This window comes from Oncorhynchus mykiss, unplaced genomic scaffold (assembly GCF_013265735.2).
Source record: "Oncorhynchus mykiss isolate Arlee unplaced genomic scaffold, USDA_OmykA_1.1 un_scaffold_351, whole genome shotgun sequence".
NCBI lineage: Eukaryota > Metazoa > Chordata > Actinopteri > Salmoniformes > Salmonidae > Oncorhynchus > Oncorhynchus mykiss.
The window spans coordinates 123,211-143,538 of record NW_023493799.1 but is presented as its reverse complement, the minus strand read 5'-3'; the positions used below and the strand labels follow the sequence as shown (position 1 = coordinate 143,538).

At 51.2% G+C, this 20,328-nt stretch overlaps 1 pseudogene; it reads right to left on the bottom strand.

Moving 5' to 3' along the window:
- Positions 1 to 107: 107 nt before the first annotated feature.
- LOC118952242 lies at positions 108 to 20,328 on the bottom strand (annotated as a pseudogene).

Here is a 20,328-nt window from a genome sequence, read left to right as displayed (position 1 = left end):
TTATTTGCGGTACAAACCAACCTTCATTTAGTTGATCTTCCCATTAAATAAACATGACAGTAGGAGTTTATTCCCTGTGTGTGTGTGAGTGTGTGTGTCAGGTGTACCTTGTGACTCCACCAGGACACAGAGGTCACCAGGTATCGTCCGTAGGGTCCCACTCTACGTCAGAGGCCATGTAGTGTTCAACCATGTTCATCATGTGCAGTCAGAGGTGTCCACAAACGCCAGGGCCCCGTTCATACTGGAGGAGAGGAGAGTTAACACAGGGCCCCGTTCATACTGGAGGAGAGGGTTTACACAGAAGGGGAGAGCTCTCTCTCTCACACACACACACAGGTCTTGTACCTCCTGAGTCCAGCCAGCACCATGAACTGTCCCTGAGGACTCCAGAAGATGCTGTTGGCCTGCTGCTTGTCAAACATCTCTGGAGAGAGAAGGGGGAGGAGAGGAGAGACAAGGAGGGGAGGAGAGACAAGGGGGGGAGGAGAGGAGAGACAAGTGGGGGAAAGAGAGAGAGGGGGGAAAGAGAGAGAGGGGGGGAGGAGAGGAGAGACAAGTGGGGGAAGGAGAGAGAGGGGGGGAGGCGAGGAGAGACAAGTGGGGGAAGGAAGAGAGAGGGGGGAGGAGAGGAGAGACAAGTGGGGGAAGGAGAGAGGGGGGGAGGAGAGAGGAAGGGGGGAGAGACAAGGGGGGGAGGAGAGAGAAGGGGGGAGAGACAAGGGGGGGAGGAGAGAGAGGGGGGGAGGAGAGAGAAGGGGGGAGGAGAGGAGAGACAAGTGGGGGAAGGAGAGAGGGGGGAGGGGAGACAAGTGGGGGAAGGAGAGAGAGGGGGGAGGAGAGAGAAGGGGGGAGAGACAAGGGGGGGAGGAGAGGAGAGAGAAGGGGGGAGAGGAGGAGGAAAGGAGAGGGGAGGAGAGAGAGAGGGGGGAGAGGAGAGAGGAGGAGAGAGGGGGGGGAGAGGAGAGAGGGGGGGAGAGGAGAGAGAAGGAGAGAGAAGAAGGAGAGGAGAGAGAAGAAGGAGAGGAGAGGAGAGAGAAGGGGGGGGAGAGGAGAGAGAATGTTACAGTAACAGACTGTGTTGTTTGCCAAAGGACTGAATACGACATCTGACAACAGTAGAGACGGAATAACGATCCTTATAGACATTACAGAGTCAATGTTTTTAAAGGTTCCTCTACTGAGAGAGAGAGAGAGGGGGGGGGAAGGAGAGAAGACATCCTTATAGACATTACAGAGTCATGAGATATTCTCAGGTAAAGGTTGTACTCACTGATGAGTTCTATCTTCCCGTTGTTCTTGACGTGGTAGAACGAGGCGTTGATTCTGGGAGATTCACCGTGCAGGACGGCAAACTTACTGCCGTTGGGCTCCCACGCAAACGCTATGATGCTCTCCGCTAGGGGACGACAACACTGGTGTTATTATACCTGGTGGTGTTACTGCCGTTGGGCTCCCACGCAAACGCTATGATGCTCTCCGCTAGGGGACGACAACACTGGTGTTATTATACCTGGTGGTGTTACTGCCGTTGGGCTCCCACGCAAACGCTATGATGCTCTCCGCTAGGGGACGACAACACTGGTGTTATTATACCTGGTGGTGTTACTGCCGTTGGGCTCCCACGCAAACGCTATGATGCTCTCCGCTAGGGGACGACAACACTGGTGTTATTATACCTGGTGGTGTTACTGCCGTTGGGCTCCCACGCAAACGCTATGATGCTCTCCGCTAGGGGACGACAACACTGGTGTTATTATACCTGGTGGTGTTACTGCCGTTGGGCTCCCACGCAAACGCTATGATGCTCTCCGCTAGGGGACGACAACACTGGTGTTATTATACCTGGTGGTGTTACTGCCGTTGGGCTCCCACGCAAACGCTATGATGCTCTCCGCTAGGGGACGACAACACTGGTGTTATTATACCTGGTGGTGTTACTGCCGTTGGGCTCCCACGCAAACGCTATGATGCTCTCCGCTAGGGGACGACAACACTGGTGTTATTATACCTGGTGGTGTTACTGCCGTTGGGCTCCCACGCAAACGCTATGATGCTCTCCGCTAGGGGACGACAACACTGGTGTTATTATACCTGGTGGTGTTACTGCACCTGGTGGTGTTACTATACCTAGTGGTGTTACCTAGTGGTGTTACTGCACCTGGTGGTGTTACTGCACCTGGTGGTGTTACTGCACCTGGTGGTGTTACTGCACCTAGTGGTGTTACTGCACCTAGTGGTGTTACTGCACCTAGTGGTGTTACTGCACCTGGTGGTGTTACTGCACCTGGTGGTGTTACTGTACCTGGTGGTGTTACCTAGTGGTGTTACTGCACCTGGTGGTGTTACCTAGTGGTGTTACTGCACCTGGTGGTGTTACTGCACCTGGTGGTGTTACTGCACCTGGTGGTGTTACTGCACCTGGTGGTGTTACTGCACCTGGTGGTGTTACTGCACCTGGTGGTGTTACTGCACCTGGTGGTGTTACTGTACTTGGTGGTGTTACTGTACTTAGGGGTGTTACTGCACCTGGTGGTGTTACTATACCTAGTGGTGTTACTGTACATTATCAGTGGGAGGGTTTCTGTCAGTCTAGTCAGAGAGGGGGTTTTCTGTCCGTCTTGTCAGTGGGGGTGTGTGTTACCAGTTTTAGATTCCGGGTCTCCCTTCATCTCTACCACGTCAACAGGAACCTGCTTCTCTCTCATCCTGAAGATCTCAAAGTTGGTCACCACACCCTGAGAGGAGGAGGGAACGAGAGGACAGACAGGAGGAGAGAGAATGATAGGGGACAGAGAGGAGAGGAGAGAGAATGATGGAGGAGATGACAGAGGACAGGAGGAGATAACGAGAGGAGAGAGAATGATAGGGGACAGAGAGGAGAGAACGAGAGGAGAGGACAGAGAGGAGAGAGAATGATGGAGGAGATGACAGAGAGGAGAGAATGATGGAGGAGATGACAGACAGGAGGAGAGGACAGACAGGAGGAGAGAACGAGAGGACAGGAGAGAGGACAGACAGGAGAAGAGAAAGAGAGGATAGGAGAGGACAGAGAATGATGGAGAAGATGACAGAGAGGAGAGAGGACAGACATAAGAGGAGAGAGGGAATGATAGAGGATGAGGACAGAGAATGAAGGAGGAGATGACAGAAGAGGAGAGGGGGAACGATAGAGGATGAGGACAGAGAGAAAGGAGAGGTTTAACATGAAAGCAATCACATTCACCCTCCCTCTGTTCTCCTCCCCCCTTCACCCTCCCTCTGTTCTCCTCCCCCCTTCACCCTCCCTCTGTTCTCCTCCCCCCTTCACCCTCCCCCTGTTCTCCTCCCCCCTTCACCCTCCCCCTGTTCTCCTCCCCCTTCACCCTCCCTGTTCTCCTCCCCCTTCACCCTCCCTCTGTTCTCCTCCCCCTTCACCCTCCCTCTGTTCTCCTCCCCCCTTCACCCTCCCTCTGTTCTCCTCCCCCCTTCACCCTCCCTCTGTTCTCCTCCCCCTTCACCCTCCCTCTGTTCTCCTCCCCCCTTCACCCTCCCTCTGTTCTCCTCCCCCCGTCACCCTGTCACCCTGTTCTCCTCCCCCCTTCACCCTCCCTCTGATCTCCTCCCCCCTTCACCCTCCCTCTGATCTCCTCCCCCCTTCACCCTCCCTCTGTTCTCCTCCCTCCCTCTGTTCTCCTCCCCCCTTCACCCTCCCTCTGTTCTCCTCCCCCCTTCACCCTCCCTCTGTTCTCCTCCCCCCTTCACCCTCCCTCTGTTCTCCTCCCCCCTTCACCCTCCCTCTGTTCTCCTCCCCCTTCACTAACCTGAGTTCCTTTAGGTGTTCGGTCCACCTTGACACAGAGGTAGTCTCCCTGTCTCCTCCCCCCTTCACCCTCCCTCTGTTCTCCTTCACTAACCTGAGTTCCTTTAGGTGTTCGGTCCACCTTGACACAGAGGTAGTCTCCCTGTCTCCTCCCCCTTCACTAACCTGAGTTCCTTTAGGTGTTCGGTCCACCTTGACACAGAGGTAGTCTCCCTGTCTCTGCCAGTGGAGTTTACAGTCCACCACGTTGAAGAGGTTCCTGACTCTGATCTCCTGTCTGGAGGGAAGCTGCATCAGAGTCACTCTGGCTGGGATGTCTTTGTCCTCGGGGACCCAGAACGCTATGATGTTATCGCCTGGGGACCAGGAGAAGTCCCTGCAGAGGGGAGGAGGGGATTAATACACACACACCTGTATGATGTCATCACCTGGGGACCAGGAGAAGTCCCTGCAGAAGGGAGGAGAGGATTAACACACACACTGCTATGATGTCATCACCTGGGTACCAGGAGAAGTCCCTGCAGAGGGGAGGACAGGTGGTGTTCCTCTAACTAGTCTCTGTCTGACAGGTGGTATTCCTCTAACTAGTCTCTGTCTGACAGGTGGTATTCCTCTAACTAGTCTCTGTCTGACAGGTGGTATTCCTCTAACTAGTCTCTGTTCAACAGGTGGTATTCCTCTAACTAGTCTCTGTCTGACAGGTGGTATTCCTCTAACTAGTCTCTGTCTGACAGGTGGTGTTTGGTAACTAACTGATTAAGGGTCAACATGCCCAGGATAAAGACTTACTTGATGCCACTGATCTTCAGACTCTTCTTATCCAACAGGCCCATGGACTACGACAGGAGAAAACAGGATGTTGTTCAGTACGGACTCACCAGTCTGTTATACAGACACTCAGAGTAATACTGGTCAATCTAACTTACTGGGGTCATAGATGCTCAGAGTGGGGACTTACTGGGGTCTCATAGATGCTCAGTGTGGGGACTTACTGGGGTCTCGTATATGCTCAGTGTGGGGACTTACTGGGGTCTCGTAGATGCTCAGTGTGGGGACTTACTGGGGTCTCATAGACGCTCAGTGTGGGGACTTACTGGGGTCTCGTAGATGCTCAGTGTGTCCTGGGTCATCCTGGCAAAGAACTTCCCATCATGACTCCACCTGGAGAAACAGACACATGTTAGAACAATGCAGCTAGGGAGAGAACCAAGACAGTTAGGGGAGAGAACCAAGACAGACCGCGGCAGTTAGGGGAGAGAACCAAGACAGACCGCTGCAGTTAGGGGAGAGAACCAAGACAGCTAGGGGAGAGAACCAAGACAGACCGCTGCAGTTAGGGAGAGAACCAAGACAGACCACTGCAGTTAGAGAGAGAACCAAGACAGACCGCTGCAGTTAGAGGAGAGAACCAAGACAGACCGCTGTAGTTAGGGGAGAGAACCAAGACAGACCGCTGCAGTTAGGGGAGAGAACCAAGACAGCTAGGGGAGAGAACCAAGACAGACCGCTGCAGTTAGGGAGAGAACCAAGACAGACCGCTGCAGTTAGAGGAGAGAACCAAGACAGACCGCTGCAGTTAGAGGAGAGAACCAAGACAGACCGCTGCAGTTAGAGGAGAGAACCAAGACAGACCGCTGCAGTTAGGGGAGAGAACCAAGACAGACCGCTGCAGTTAGGGGAGAGAACCAAGACAGACCGCTGCAGTTAGGGGAGAGAACCAAGACAGACCGCTGCAGTTAGAGAGAGAACCAAGACAGACCGCTGCAGTTAGGGGAGAGAACCAAGACAGACCGCTGCAGTTAGGGGAGAGAACCAAGACAGACCGCTGCAGTTAGAGGAGAGAACCAAGACAGACCGCTGCAGTTAGAGGAGAGAACCAAGACAGACCGCTGCAGTTAGGGGAGAGAACCAAGACAGACCGCTGCAGTTAGAGGAGAGAACCAAGACAGACCGCTGCAGTTAGGGGAGAGAACCAAGACAGACCGCTGCAGTTAGAGAGAGAACCAAGACAGACCGCTGCAGTTAGGGGAGAGAACCAAGACAGACCGCTGCAGTTAGGGGAGAGAACCAAGACAGACCGCTGCAGTTAGAGAGAGAACCAAGACAGACCGCTGTAGTTAGGGGAGAGAACCAAGACAGACCGCTGCAGTTAGAGAGAGAACCAAGACAGCTAGGGGAGAAAACCAAGACAGTTAGGGGAGAGAACCAAGACAGTTAGGGGAGAAAACCAAGACAGTTAGGGGAGAGAACCAAGACAGACCGCTGCAGTTAGGGGAGAGAACCAAGACAGCTAGGGGAGAAAACCAAGACAGTTAGGGGAGAGAACCAAGACAGTTAGGGGAGAAAACCAAGACAGTTAGGGGAGAGAACCAAGACAGACCGCTGCAGTTAGGGGAGAGAACCAAGACAGACCACTGCAGTTAGAGAGAGAACCAAGACAGACCGCTGCAGTTAGAGGAGAGAACCAAGACAGACCGCTGTAGTTAGGGGAGAGAACCAAGACAGACCGCTGCAGTTAGGGGAGAGAACCAAGACAGCTAGGGGAGAGAACCAAGACAGACCGCTGCAGTTAGGGAGAGAACCAAGACAGACCGCTGCAGTTAGAGAGAGAACCAAGACAGACCGCTGCAGTTAGAGGAGAGAACCAAGACAGACCGCTGCAGTTAGAGGAGAGAACCAAGACAGACCGCTGCAGTTAGGGGAGAGAACCAAGACAGACCGCTGCAGTTAGGGGAGAGAACCAAGACAGACCGCTGCAGTTAGAGAGAGAACCAAGACAGACCGCTGCAGTTAGGGGAGAGAACCAAGACAGACCGCTGCAGTTAGGGGAGAGAACCAAGACAGACCGCTGCAGTTAGAGGAGAGAACCAAGACAGACCGCTGCAGTTAGAGGAGAGAACCAAGACAGACCGCTGCAGTTAGGGGAGAGAACCAAGACAGACCGCTGCAGTTAGAGGAGAGAACCAAGACAGACCGCTGCAGTTAGGGGAGAGAACCAAGACAGACCGCTGCAGTTAGGGGAGAGAACCAAGACAGACCGCTGCAGTTAGAGAGAGAACCAAGACAGACCGCTGCAGTTAGGGGAGAGAACCAAGACAGACCGCTGCAGTTAGGGGAGAGAACCAAGACAGACCGCTGCAGTTAGAGAGAGAACCAAGACAGACCGCTGTAGTTAGGGGAGAGAACCAAGACAGACCGCTGCAGTTAGAGAGAGAACCAAGACAGCTAGGGGAGAAAACCAAGACAGTTAGGGGAGAGAACCAAGACAGTTAGGGGAGAAAACCAAGACAGTTAGGGGAGAAAACCAAGACAGTTAGGGGAGAAAACCAAGACAGACCGCTGCAGTTAGGGGAGAGAACCAAGACAGCTAGGGGAGAAATCCAAGACAGTTAGGGGAGAGAACCAAGACAGTTAGGGGAGAAAACCAAGACAGTTAGGGGAGAGAACCAAGACAGACCGCTGCAGTTAGGGGAGAGAACCAAGACAGACCGCTGCAGTTAGAGGAGAGAACCAAGACAGACCGCTGCAGTTAGGGGAGAGAACCAAGACAGACCGCTGCAGTTAGGGGGGGGAACCAAGACAGACCACTGCAGTTAGAGAGAGAACCAAGACAGACCGCTGCAGTTAGAGGAGAGAACCAAGACAGACCGCTGCAGTTAGGGGAGAGAACCAAGACAGACCGCTGCAGTTAGAGGAGAGAACCAAGACAGACCGCTGCAGTTAGAGGAGAGAACCAAGACAGACCGCTGCAGTTAGGGGAGAGAACCAAGACAGACCGCTGCAGTTAGAGAGAGAACCAAGACAGACCGCTGCAGTTAGAGAGAGAACCAAGACAGTTAGGGGAGAGAACCAAGACAGACCGCTGCAGTTAGAGAGAGAACCAAGACAGACCGCTGCAGTTAGAGAGAGAACCAAGACAGACCGCTGCAGTTAGAGAGAGAACCAAGACAGACCGCTGCAGTTAGAGAGAGAACCAAGACAGTTAGGGGAGAGAACCAAGACAGACCGCTGCAGTTAGAGAGAGAACCAAGACAGACCGCTGCAGTTAGAGAGAGAACCAAGACAGACCGCTGCAGTTAGAGAGAGAACCAAGACAGACCGCTGCAGTTAGAGAGAGAACCAAGACAGACCGCTGCAGTTAGAGAGAGAACCAAGACAGACCGCTGCAGTTAGGGGAGAGAACCAAGACAGACCGCTGCAGTTAGAGAGAGAACCAAGACAGACCGCTGCAGTTAGGGGAGAGAACCAAGACAGACCGCTGCAGTTAGGGGAGAGAACCAAGACAGACCGCTGCAGTTAGAGAGAGAACCAAGACAGACCGCTGCAGTTAGGGGAGAGAACCAAGACAGACCGCTGTAGTTAGAGGAGAGAACCAAGACAGACCGCTGCAGTTAGAGAGAGAACCAAGACAGACCGCTGCAGTTAGGGGAGAGAACCAAGACAGACCGCTGCAGTTAGAGAGAGAACCAAGACAGACCGCTGCAGTTAGGGGAGAGAACCAAGACAGAACGCTGCAGTTAGGGGAGAGAACCAAGACAGACCGCTGCAGTTAGGGGGGGGAACCAAGACAGACCACTGCAGTTAGGGGGGGGGAACCAAGACAGACCGCTGCAGTTAGAGAGAGAACCAAGACAGACCGCTGCAGTTAGGGGAGAGAACCAAGACAGACCGCTGCAGTTAGAGAGAGAACCAAGACAGACCGCTGTAGTTAGAGGAGAGAACCAAGACAGACCGCTGCAGTTAGAGAGAGAACCAAGACAGACCGCTGCAGTTAGGGGAGAGAACCAAGACAGACCGCTGCAGTTAGAGGAGAGAACCAAGACAGACCGCTGCAGTTAGGGGAGAGAACCAAGACAGACCGCTGCAGTTAGGGGAGAGAACCAAGACAGACCGCTGCAGTTAGGGGAGAGAACCAAGACAGACCGCTGCAGTTAGGGGAGAGAACCAAGACAGACCGCTGCAGTTAGAGAGAGAACCAAGACAGACCGCTGCAGTTAGGGGAGAGAACCAAGACAGACCGCTGCAGTTAGAGGAGAGAACCAAGACAGACCGCTGCAGTTAGAGGAGAGAACCAAGACAGACCGCTGCAGTTAGAGGAGAGAACCAAGACAGACCGCTGCAGTTAGAGGAGAGAACCAAGACAGACCGCTGCAGTTAGGGGAGAGAACCAAGACAGACCGCTGCAGTTAGGGGAGAGAACCAAGACAGACCGCTGCAGTTAGGGGAGAGAACCAAGACAGACCGCTGCAGTTAGGGGAGAGAACCAAGACAGACCGCTGCAGTTAGGGGAGAGAACCAAGACAGACCGCTGCAGTTAGAGAGAGAACCAAGACAGACCGCTGCAGTTAGGGGAGAGAACCAAGACAGACCGCTGCAGTTAGGGGAGAGAACCAAGACAGACCGCTGCAGTTAGGGGAGAGAACCAAGACAGACCGCTGCAGTTAGAGAGAGAACCAAGACAGACCGCTGTAGTTAGGGGAGAGAACCAAGACAGACCGCTGCAGTTAGAGAGAGAACCAAGACAGCTAGGGGAGAAAACCAAGACAGTTAGGGGAGAGAACCAAGACAGTTAGGGGAGAAAACCAAGACAGTTAGGGGAGAGAACCAAGACAGACCGCTGCAGTTAGGGGAGAGAACCAAGACAGCTAGGGGAGAAAACCAAGACAGTTAGGGGAGAGAACCAAGACAGTTAGGGGAGAAAACCAAGACAGTTAGGGGAGAGAACCAAGACAGACCGCTGCAGTTAGGGGAGAGAACCAAGACAGACCGCTGCAGTTAGAGGAGAGAACCAAGACAGACCGCTGCAGTTAGGGGAGAGAACCAAGACAGACCGCTGCAGTTAGGGGGGGGAACCAAGACAGACCACTGCAGTTAGAGAGAGAACCAAGACAGACCGCTGCAGTTAGAGGAGAGAACCAAGACAGACCGCTGCAGTTAGGGGAGAGAACCAAGACAGACCGCTGCAGTTAGAGGAGAGAACCAAGACAGACCGCTGCAGTTAGGGGAGAGAACCAAGACAGACCGCTGCAGTTAGGGGAGAGAACCAAGACAGACCGCTGCAGTTAGAGAGAGAACCAAGACAGTTAGGGGAGAGAACCAAGACAGACCGCTGCAGTTAGAGAGAGAACCAAGACAGACCGCTGCAGTTAGAGAGAGAACCAAGACAGTTAGGGGAGAGAACCAAGACAGACCGCTGCAGTTAGAGAGAGAACCAAGACAGACCGCTGCAGTTAGAGAGAGAACCAAGACAGTTAGGGGAGAGAACCAAGACAGACCGCTGCAGTTAGAGAGAGAACCAAGACAGACCGCTGCAGTTAGAGAGAGAACCAAGACAGACCGCTGCAGTTAGAGAGAGAACCAAGACAGACCGCTGCAGTTAGAGAGAGAACCAAGACAGACCGCTGCAGTTAGAGAGAGAACCAAGACAGACCGCTGCAGTTAGGGGAGAGAACCAAGACAGACCGCTGCAGTTAGAGAGAGAACCAAGACAGACCGCTGCAGTTAGGGGAGAGAACCAAGACAGACCGCTGCAGTTAGGGGAGAGAACCAAGACAGACCGCTGCAGTTAGGGGGGGGAACCAAGACAGACCACTGCAGTTAGAGAGAGAACCAAGACAGACCGCTGCAGTTAGGGGAGAGAACCAAGACAGACCGCTGCAGTTAGGGGAGAGAACCAAGACAGACCGCTGCAGTTAGAGGAGAGAACCAAGACAGACCGCTGCAGTTAGAGGAGAGAACCAAGACAGACCGCTGCAGTTAGGGGAGAGAACCAAGACAGACCGCTGCAGTTAGAGAGAGAACCAAGACAGACCGCTGCAGTTAGAGAGAGAACCAAGACAGTTAGGGGAGAGAACCAAGACAGACCGCTGCAGTTAGAGAGAGAACCAAGACAGACCGCTGCAGTTAGAGAGAGAACCAAGACAGTTAGGGGAGAGAACCAAGACAGACCGCTGCAGTTAGAGAGAGAACCAAGACAGACCGCTGCAGTTAGAGAGAGAACCAAGACAGTTAGGGGAGAGAACCAAGACAGACCGCTGCAGTTAGAGAGAGAACCAAGACAGACCGCTGCAGTTAGAGAGAGAACCAAGACAGACCGCTGCAGTTAGAGAGAGAACCAAGACAGACCGCTGCAGTTAGAGAGAGAACCAAGACAGACCGCTGCAGTTAGGGGAGAGAACCAAGACAGACCGCTGCAGTTAGAGAGAGAACCAAGACAGACCGCTGCAGTTAGGGGAGAGAACCAAGACAGACCGCTGCAGTTAGGGGAGAGAACCAAGACAGACCGCTGCAGTTCGAGAGAGAACCAAGACAGACCGCTGCAGTTAGGGGAGAGAACCAAGACAGACCGCTGTAGTTAGAGGAGAGAACCAAGACAGACCGCTGCAGTTAGAGAGAGAACCAAGACAGACCGCTGCAGTTAGGGGAGAGAACCAAGACAGACCGCTGCAGTTAGAGAGAGAACCAAGACAGACCGCTGCAGTTAGGGGAGAGAACCAAGACAGAACGCTGCAGTTAGGGGAGAGAACCAAGACAGACCGCTGCAGTTAGGGGGGGGAACCAAGACAGACCGCTGCAGTTAGGGGGGGGGGACCAAGACAGACCGCTGCAGTTAGAGAGAGAACCAAGACAGACCGCTGCAGTTAGGGGAGAGAACCAAGACAGACCGCTGCAGTTAGAGAGAGAACCAAGACAGACCGCTGTAGTTAGAGGAGAGAACCAAGACAGACCGCTGCAGTTAGAGAGAGAACCAAGACAGACCGCTGCAGTTAGGGGAGAGAACCAAGACAGACCGCTGCAGTTAGAGAGAGAACCAAGACAGACCGCTGCAGTTAGGGGAGAGAACCAAGACAGACCGCTGCAGTTAGGGGAGAGAACCAAGACAGACCGCTGCAGTTAGAGAGAGAACCAAGACAGACCGCTGCAGTTAGGGGAGAGAACCAAGACAGTTAGGGGAGAGAACCAAGACAGACCGCTGCAGCTAGGGGAGAGAACCAAGACAGACCGCTGCAGTTAGAGAGAGAACCAAGACAGACCGCTGCAGTTAGAGAGAGAACCAAGACAGACCGCTGCAGTTAGGGGAGAGAACCAAGACAGACCGCTGCAGTTAGAGAGAGAACCAAGACAGACCGCTGTAGTTAGAGGAGAGAACCAAGACAGACCGCTGCAGTTAGAGAGAGAACCAAGACAGACCGCTGCAGTTAGGGGAGAGAACCAAGACAGACCGCTGCAGTTAGGGGAGAGAACCAAGACAGACCGCTGCAGTTAGGGGAGAGAACCAAGACAGTTAGGGGAGAGAACCAAGACAGACCGCTGCAGCTAGGGGAGAGAACCAAGACAGTTAGGGGAGAGAACCAAGACAGACCGCTGCAGTTAGAGAGAGAACCAAGACAGACCGCTGCAGTTAGGGGAGAGAACCAAGACAGACCGCTGCAGTTAGGGGAGAGAACCAAGACAGACCGCTGCAGAAGATGTAGAGACATGAAAACAGAGGGGTGGGTAGTCAGGCCTTACTAGAAGATGTAGAGACATGAAAACAGAGGGGTGGGTCGTCAGGCCTTACTAGAAGATGTAGAGACATGAAAACAGAGAGGTGGGTCGTCAGGCCTTACTAGAAGATGTAGAGACATTAAAACAGAGGGGTGGGTCGTCAGGCCTTACTAGAAGATGTAGAGACATGAAAACAGAGAGGTGGGTCGTCAGGCCTTACTAGAAGATGTAGAGACATGAAAACAGAGGGGTGGGTCGTCAGGCCTTACTAGAAGATGTAGAGACATGAAAACAGAGAGGTGGGTCGTCAGGCCTTACTAGAAGATGTAGAGACATGAAAACAGAGGGGTGGGTAGTCAGGCCTTACTAGAAGATGTAGAGACATGAAAACAGAGGGGTGGGTAGTCAGGCCTTACTAGAAGATGTAGAGACATGAAAACAGAGGGGTGGGTCGTCAGGCCTTACCAGAAGATGTAGAGACATGAAAACAGAGGGGTGGGTCGTCAGGCCTTACTAGAAGATGTAGAGACATTAAAACAGAGAGGTGTATAGTCAGGCCTTACTTGAAGATGGGCCAGTGGGCGGAGCTCTCACAGTGGAAGCCTCTCTTCTTCTGGCCAGTCAGAATGTCCCAGATGATGATGGCCTGGGGGTCCTCCTTAGTGTCCATCAGGGGACTGAACGTCACCACGTACCTACCAACCATTATATAACAACTTTATATGTAGCTTCATAAGGATTCGTATAGATGACATAGACAGGTTATAACCACACTAGGCTCACCATGTACAGGGTAACTGCCAAAATGAAAGGAAAACACTTGAGTCAACGAGGGATACAAAGTACATTGAAAGCAGGTGCTTCCACACAGGTGTGGTTCCTGAGGTAATTAAGCAATTAACATCCCATGATGCTTAGGGTCATGTATAAAAATGCCCAGTTGACCATTATCTGAGCAAGCATGGCTAGAAGAAGAGATCTCAGAGACTTTGAAAGAGGGCTCTGAAAGGAGCACAGGGGTTTTAAAGGGTGTGTGAGTCTCAGTAACTGGATCCCAAATGAACTCTTCTGGGAGATTCTGGAGCGGCGCCCGAGACAGCGTTTTGTCACCACCGTCAACGAAACACTAAATTAAGGATTTTATCGTGGAAGAACGGTTTCCCATCATCACGGATCCCTCCGGGACTTTCATTAGGCACACCCGGTCCCTATTCCCAGTGATTAGACACACCTGGTCCCTATTCCCAGTGATTAGTCACACCCGGTCCCTATTCCCAGTGATTAGACACACCCTATCCCCAGTGATTAGTCACACCCGGCCCCTATTCCCAGTGATTAGTCACACCCGGCCCCTATTCCCAGTGATTAGTCACACCCGGCCCCTATTCCCAGTGATTAGTCACACCCGGCCCCTATTCCCAGTGATTAGTCACACCCGGCCCCTATTCCCAGTGATTAGTCACACCCTATCCCCAGTGATTAGTCACACCCTATTCCCAGTGATTAGACACACCTGATCCCTATTCCCAGTGATTAGTCACACCCGGTCCCTATCCCCAGTGATTAGACACACCCTATCCCCAGTGATTAGTCACACCCTATTCCCAGTGATTAGTCACACCCTATGCCCAGTGATTAGTCACACCCTATGCCCAGTGATTAGTCACACCCTATCCCCAGTGATTAGTCACACCCTATCCCCAGTGATTAGTAATTGTATAAGTGTGCCCTTGGGTTACCATTGTCCTGTCGATATATTGTTACAATGTCCGTTGGTGCGTGTGAGTACCTGTGCTGTCTGTTTTGGGCTTCCGTGCCGTTGTACAGATGATTACGGGTCTCTTCCCGTGTGTTAGTAATTGTACAGATGATTACGGGTCTCGTGTGTTAGTAATTGTACAGATGATTACGGGTCCCGTGTGTTAGTCATTGTGCAGATGATTACGGGTCCCGTGTGTTAGTCATTGTGCAGATGATTACGGGTCTCTTCCCGTGTGTTAGTCATTGTGCAGATGATTACGGGTCTCTTCCCGTGTGTTAGTCATTGTGCAGATGATTACGGGTCTCTTCCCGTGTGTTAGTCATTGTGCAGATGATTATGGGTCTCGTCCCGTGTGTTAGTCATTGTGCAGATGATTACGGGTCTCTTCCCGTGTGTTAGTCATTGTGCAGATGATTACGGGTCTCTTCCCATGTGTTAGTAATTGTACAGATGATTACGGGTCCCGTGTGTTAGTCATTGTGCAGATGATTACGGGTCTCTTCCCGTGTGTTAGTCATTGTGCAGATGATTACGGGTCCCGTGTGTTAGTCATTGTGCAGATGATTACGGGTCTCTTGTGTTAGTAATTGTACAGATGATTACGGGTCCCGTGTGTTAGTCATTGTGCAGATGATTACGGGTCCCGTGTGTTAGTCATTGTGCAGATGATTACGGGTCTCGTGTGTTAGTAATTGTACAGATGATTACGGGTCCCGTGTGTTAGTAATTGTGCAGATGATTACGGGTCTCTTGTGTTAGTAATTGTACAGATGATTACGGGTCCCGTGTGTTAGTCATTGTGCAGATGATTACGGGTCCCGTGTGTTAGTCATTGTACAGATGATTACGGGTCTCGTCCCGTGTGTTAGTCATTGTGCAGATGATTACGGGTCTCGTCCCGTGTGTTAGTCATTGTGCAGATGATTACGGGTCTCGTCCCGTGTGTTAGTCATTGTGCAGATGATTACGGGTCCCGTCCCGTGTGTTAGTCATTGTGCAGATGATTACGGGTCCCGTCCCGTGTGTTAGTCATTGTGCAGATGATTACGGGTCCCGTCCCGTGTGTTAGTCATTGTGCAGATGATTACGGGTCTCGTCCCGTGTGTTAGTCATTGTGCAGATGATTACGGGTCCCGTCCCGTGTGTTAGTCATTGTGCAGATGATTACGGGTCTCGTCCCGTGTGTTAGTCATTGTGCAGATGATTACGGGTCCCGTGTGTTAGTCATTGTGCAGATGATTACGGGTCCCGTGTGTTAGTCATTGTGCAGATGATTACGGGTCCCGTGTGTTAGTCATTGTGCAGATGATTACGGGTCCCGTGTGTTAGTCATTGTGCAGATGATTACGGGTCTCGTCCCGTGTGTTAGTCATTGTGCAGATGATTACGGGTCTCGTCCCGTGTGTTAGTCATTGTGCGCTTGTGTTATTTATTCGAGGTACTCCTCGCTCTTTTCGTTTTTGAGGTTTCAACCCTGTGTGTTGTATACGTGTTTGTTTGGTCTTCGTCCCCGTGCCTGTACATAATAACAACATTACGTATTCCTGCGCCTGTCTCCCGATCCCTTACGCCAGCGTGACACACCCCTCCAATAGAGTTCCAGAAAGGTGTAGAATCTACGCCGAGGAGCATCGAAGCTGTTCTGGCTGGTGGTGCAACACCCTATTAAGGCACTTTATGTTGGGGTTTCCTTTATTCTGGCAGTTACCTGTAGCTACCAAGCATTATAACCCCTTTATGTAGCTTCACACGGCGTCATACCGCCGACAGAGCTACCACTAGGGCATGGGTGTGTCCACGGTGCCCATCAGGGGACTGGACGTCACGGCGACATCCCTATGAAGCGTTATAACACCTTAAAAGGCTTAATAAGACTACATAGAGTTACATTATGGCCTGAAGGTCCTCATTTACTATCAGGGAATTAAGCATTATAATGTAATGTAGCTTCATTTTTATTTTACCTTTATTTAACAGTGGGTTAACTGCCTTGTTCAGGGACAGAATGACAGATTTTTACCTTGTCAGCTCAGGGATTCGATCCAGCAACCTTTCGGTTACTAATCCAACGCTCTAACCACTAGGCTACCTGCCCCCTCCCTAACTACTAGGCTACCTGCCGCCCCGCCCCATAAGGCTTCATAGATGTGATCTAGACAGGCATGGATTATTCATTAGCGATTGGTTACCTCTCGCAGGGGGAGAAGTCGATCAGAGACACTCCCTGGTGGCTGAAACGTTGGATCTGCTTGAACTTCTCTCCGCCCCACAATGCAATGCCTCGCTGGTGGAACGTGGCCAGGTAGGTTCCCTTGGGAGACCAGCGCACATAGGTCTCTGTCCAGCGCTACAGGGACACAACACGGTCACAACCTCAGAATCAATCAATATACAATAACAACACCACGGCAGACATTTTGATGACACGTTCAAGCCTTCTACTTTTTAAGCATCAAAGCCGTAAAAAGTATTTCTGTAGATGTAGAATGCTCAGTGCAAAAAAAAATAAAAAACTGATTGGTTGAACCATCATCTCACTGCGCTGTCGTGATTGGTCGAATGGTTGACTCACCGCCCTCTCCTCGGAGACGATTGGATCCTTGGCGTCATTGTTGAAGATGGCGGTCCTCTCTCCTGATTCGTAGATGACGCTGTACTGGTCACGACAGTCGGGGTCCTCCATCCAGTGACGCATGTTACCCTGGCAACACAAACAGGAAGTGACCGTTAGTAATGACTTGCCCCCCCCCCCCCCCCCCACCACCACAACGCCGGGTGGGTATTCTCTGAACGTGTGGTTGAAGTGACAGTGTGTAACACTCACAAAGTCCTTGAAGGGCTGCTTCTCAGGAGTCTCCCACTCGTCACTGATGCTCATGTACCTGGAACACAACGTCACCATCTACAGCAGACCGTTCTATATCATGTATATCTATGGCAAACTGCTGTGTTGTTGTGCCTAGATGCCCAGAACACCCCATATAACAGCTGGAATTATGCCCAGAACACCCCATATAACAGCTGGAGTGATGCCCCAGAACACCCCATATAACAGCTGGAATGATGCCCCAGAACACCCCATATAACAGCTGGAATGATGCCCTAGACACCCCATATAACAGCTGGAATGATGCCCTAGACACCCCATATAACAGCTGGAATGATGCCCAGAACCCCCCATATAACAGCTGGAATGATGCCCCCAAACACCCCATATAACAGCTGGAATGATGCCCCCGGACACCCCATATAACAGCTGGAATGATGCCCTGAACACCCCATATAACAGCTGGAATGATGACCTGAACACCCCATATAACAGCTGGAATGATGCCCTGAACACCCCATATAACAGCTGGAATGATGCCCTAGACACCCCATATAACAGCTGGAATGATGCCCCCGGACACCCCATATAACAGCTGGAATGATGCCCCCGGACACCCCATATAACAGCTGGAATGATGCCCTAGACACCCCATATAACAGCTGAAATGATGCCCTAGACACCCCATATAACAGCTGGAATGATGCCCTAGACACCTCATATAACAGCTGGAATGATGCCCTAGACACCTCATATAACAGCTGGAATGATGCCCTAGACACCCCATATAACAGCTGGAATGATGCCCTAGACACCCCATATAACAGCTGGAATGATGCCCTAGACACCTCATATAACAGCTGGAATGATGCCCTAGACACCCCATATAACAGCTGGAATGATGCCCTAGACACCTCATATAACAGCTGGAATGATGCCCTAGACACCCCATATAACAGCTGGAATGATGCCCTAGACACCCCATATAACAGCTGTGATGCCCTAGACACCATGTGTGTGGTGTTTTCGTACTTGTCGAAGTCGGTGAACACATTGACTCTGAAGGTGTGCTGCTTGTCCAGCTTGTAGCCGTCAGCGTTCTTCACTGCCTCCAGAGCCTGAGTGGGAGCCCCATACTCCAGGAAGATGTACCTACAGAGGAGATAACATTAACTACAGGTTAACTAACTATAGGTCTGAGTGGGAGCCCCATACTCCAGGAAGATGTACCTACAGAGATCAAACAATAAAACAAAGACTAAAATCTTTGGTCCTTTAAATATTGTGCTATAACTTGGAAAATAAACAAACGTGGCTGACAACATACAGCTGTTTTCCCCCTAACATTAGGACTGTGTGTGTGTGTGTGTGTGTGTCTGCTAACATTGGGACTGTGTGTGTGTGTGTGTCTGCTAACATTGGGACTGTCTTCCTCAAGAAATGCTGTCTGTTTCATTTTCTTTCCTTCCTTAATATAGTATCGTGACAACCCTGAACCCTGCTACAGCCTCCCTGAACCCCTCCTACAGCTTCCCCGCACCCTCCTACGGCCTCCCCGCACCCCTCCTACGGCCTCCCCGCACCCCTCCTACGGCCTCCCCGCACCCCTCCTACGGCCTCCCCGCACCCCTCCTACGGCCTCCCCACACCCCTCCTACGGCCTCCCCGCACCCCTCCTACAGCCTCCCTGCACCCTCCTACAGCCTCCCCGCACCCCTCCTACAGCCTCCCTGCACCCCTCCTACAGCCTCCCTGCACCCCTCCTACAGCCTCCCTGCACCCCTCCTACAGCCTCCCTGCACCCTCCTACAGCCTCCCTGCACCCTCCTTCTCACCCCTTAGTGAGTCCTTCAGGTCCGTCTACAGTCGGGTAGAACTCGTTGGTGATCTTGCCGAACTTGGAGAATATCTTGTGGATGACGTTCTTCAGTTTCTCCAGGCGCTCGGGGCCGACCTGGGGCACATTGTCCACGACAACCACAGAGTCTATCCCGTCTGCCTCCTGGGGCTTCTCCCGCAGCAGGTCACCCAGTAACTCTACAGGGGGGAGGGGAGGGGGGTGGACGAGGGTGAAGAACATGTTATTTGATGAGGTAGTTTGATCAAACCAGGGTTTTCCATATCATTGATAGTGTATAGACAAAGACAGGCCCCATGTAATAATAATGCCATTCAGCATACACTTTTATTCCAGAGCGACTCATGTGTGCATACATTTGTACATGTTTTACCAATTTACTGGCGACAATGTCACCTAAAATTAGCTCTGTTGTCCCCCCCCCAGAAAGTGAATTTACCATTTTTGCCACACCTGCTGAAAATTAAACTTGTGTAAAGGCTGTGAGGATGTAGTTTGGGCTTTGTTATAGTTTATAAAAACACATCTGCATTCACTATTATCTGACAGCTGGTAGTTGAGGTTAGACGGTAAAACACTAACGGCGGGGAATCAAAATGTCCCGCTTCAACTAACAACTGGAAACAAAAAAAAGTTAATGCTCACATTTGTTTACAATAAGAACACAGCTAACAAACAAAATGTTGTAAAATGTCACAGACGTAGTAAATATTTCTCCTTTTGGTACGCCATCTGTATGGACAACTGAGTGGATCGGTATGAATGAATCCACTGTTAGCTTTTAGCAGCTACTGTAGCTAACTAATATTATCACTTAAAATTAACATCCTCAAAAAAAAAGTCATCATTAACTGATCTTCACGTTGACCCTTCAAAAAAAAACACGTTTTAAAAAATATTTTAACAATTATTTATATACATGTTGGTTTATATTACATATGACGGCCTTGTAGCTAACTAACATTATCACTTAATGAACGTCCTCATTAACTGATCTTCACGTTGAACCTTCAAAATGTTTTAAATATTTCAATTATTTATGTACATTTTGGTTTATATGTCCATGTACTACATATGATGGCCTTGTAGCTGTCTACTACTATGTGTTAAAAACAACGTGCTAAGCGGCTCTCCAGGCCGCATTATAATCCGGCATCTTTCCTGCGTTTCCTCACCTTCATCGTCGACATCATCTTCAAAGTCTTCTGGGTCACTGAACGACGGTTCCTCCTCGTCGAAATCGACATCAACCGGCATATCCTCGGTGTCGTGCATTTAACAGGCTAAAGAAGTGTGTGTTAGTCGACGCTAAATCGGTGTAAAATGTAGATTTTGTGTATCACCATGTGCGATTTACGTGAAAATGGACGAATTGCGGGGAAACGTCGCGGAGGAGTTTAACTTCCGGTTTCGCGATATCACTACAGACACGTGTTAGTGTGTCGATAGGCTGCAGTGCGATGCGATACCTTTTAGATTCAGTTTACCAGATTGTATGAGATCGGAGAAAATGCGCAGTTGCTGTTATTATTATTTTTAAATCGATTTTTTTTTTTATGCACACACCTTGAATGGTCCTTCTTACTTTCCGT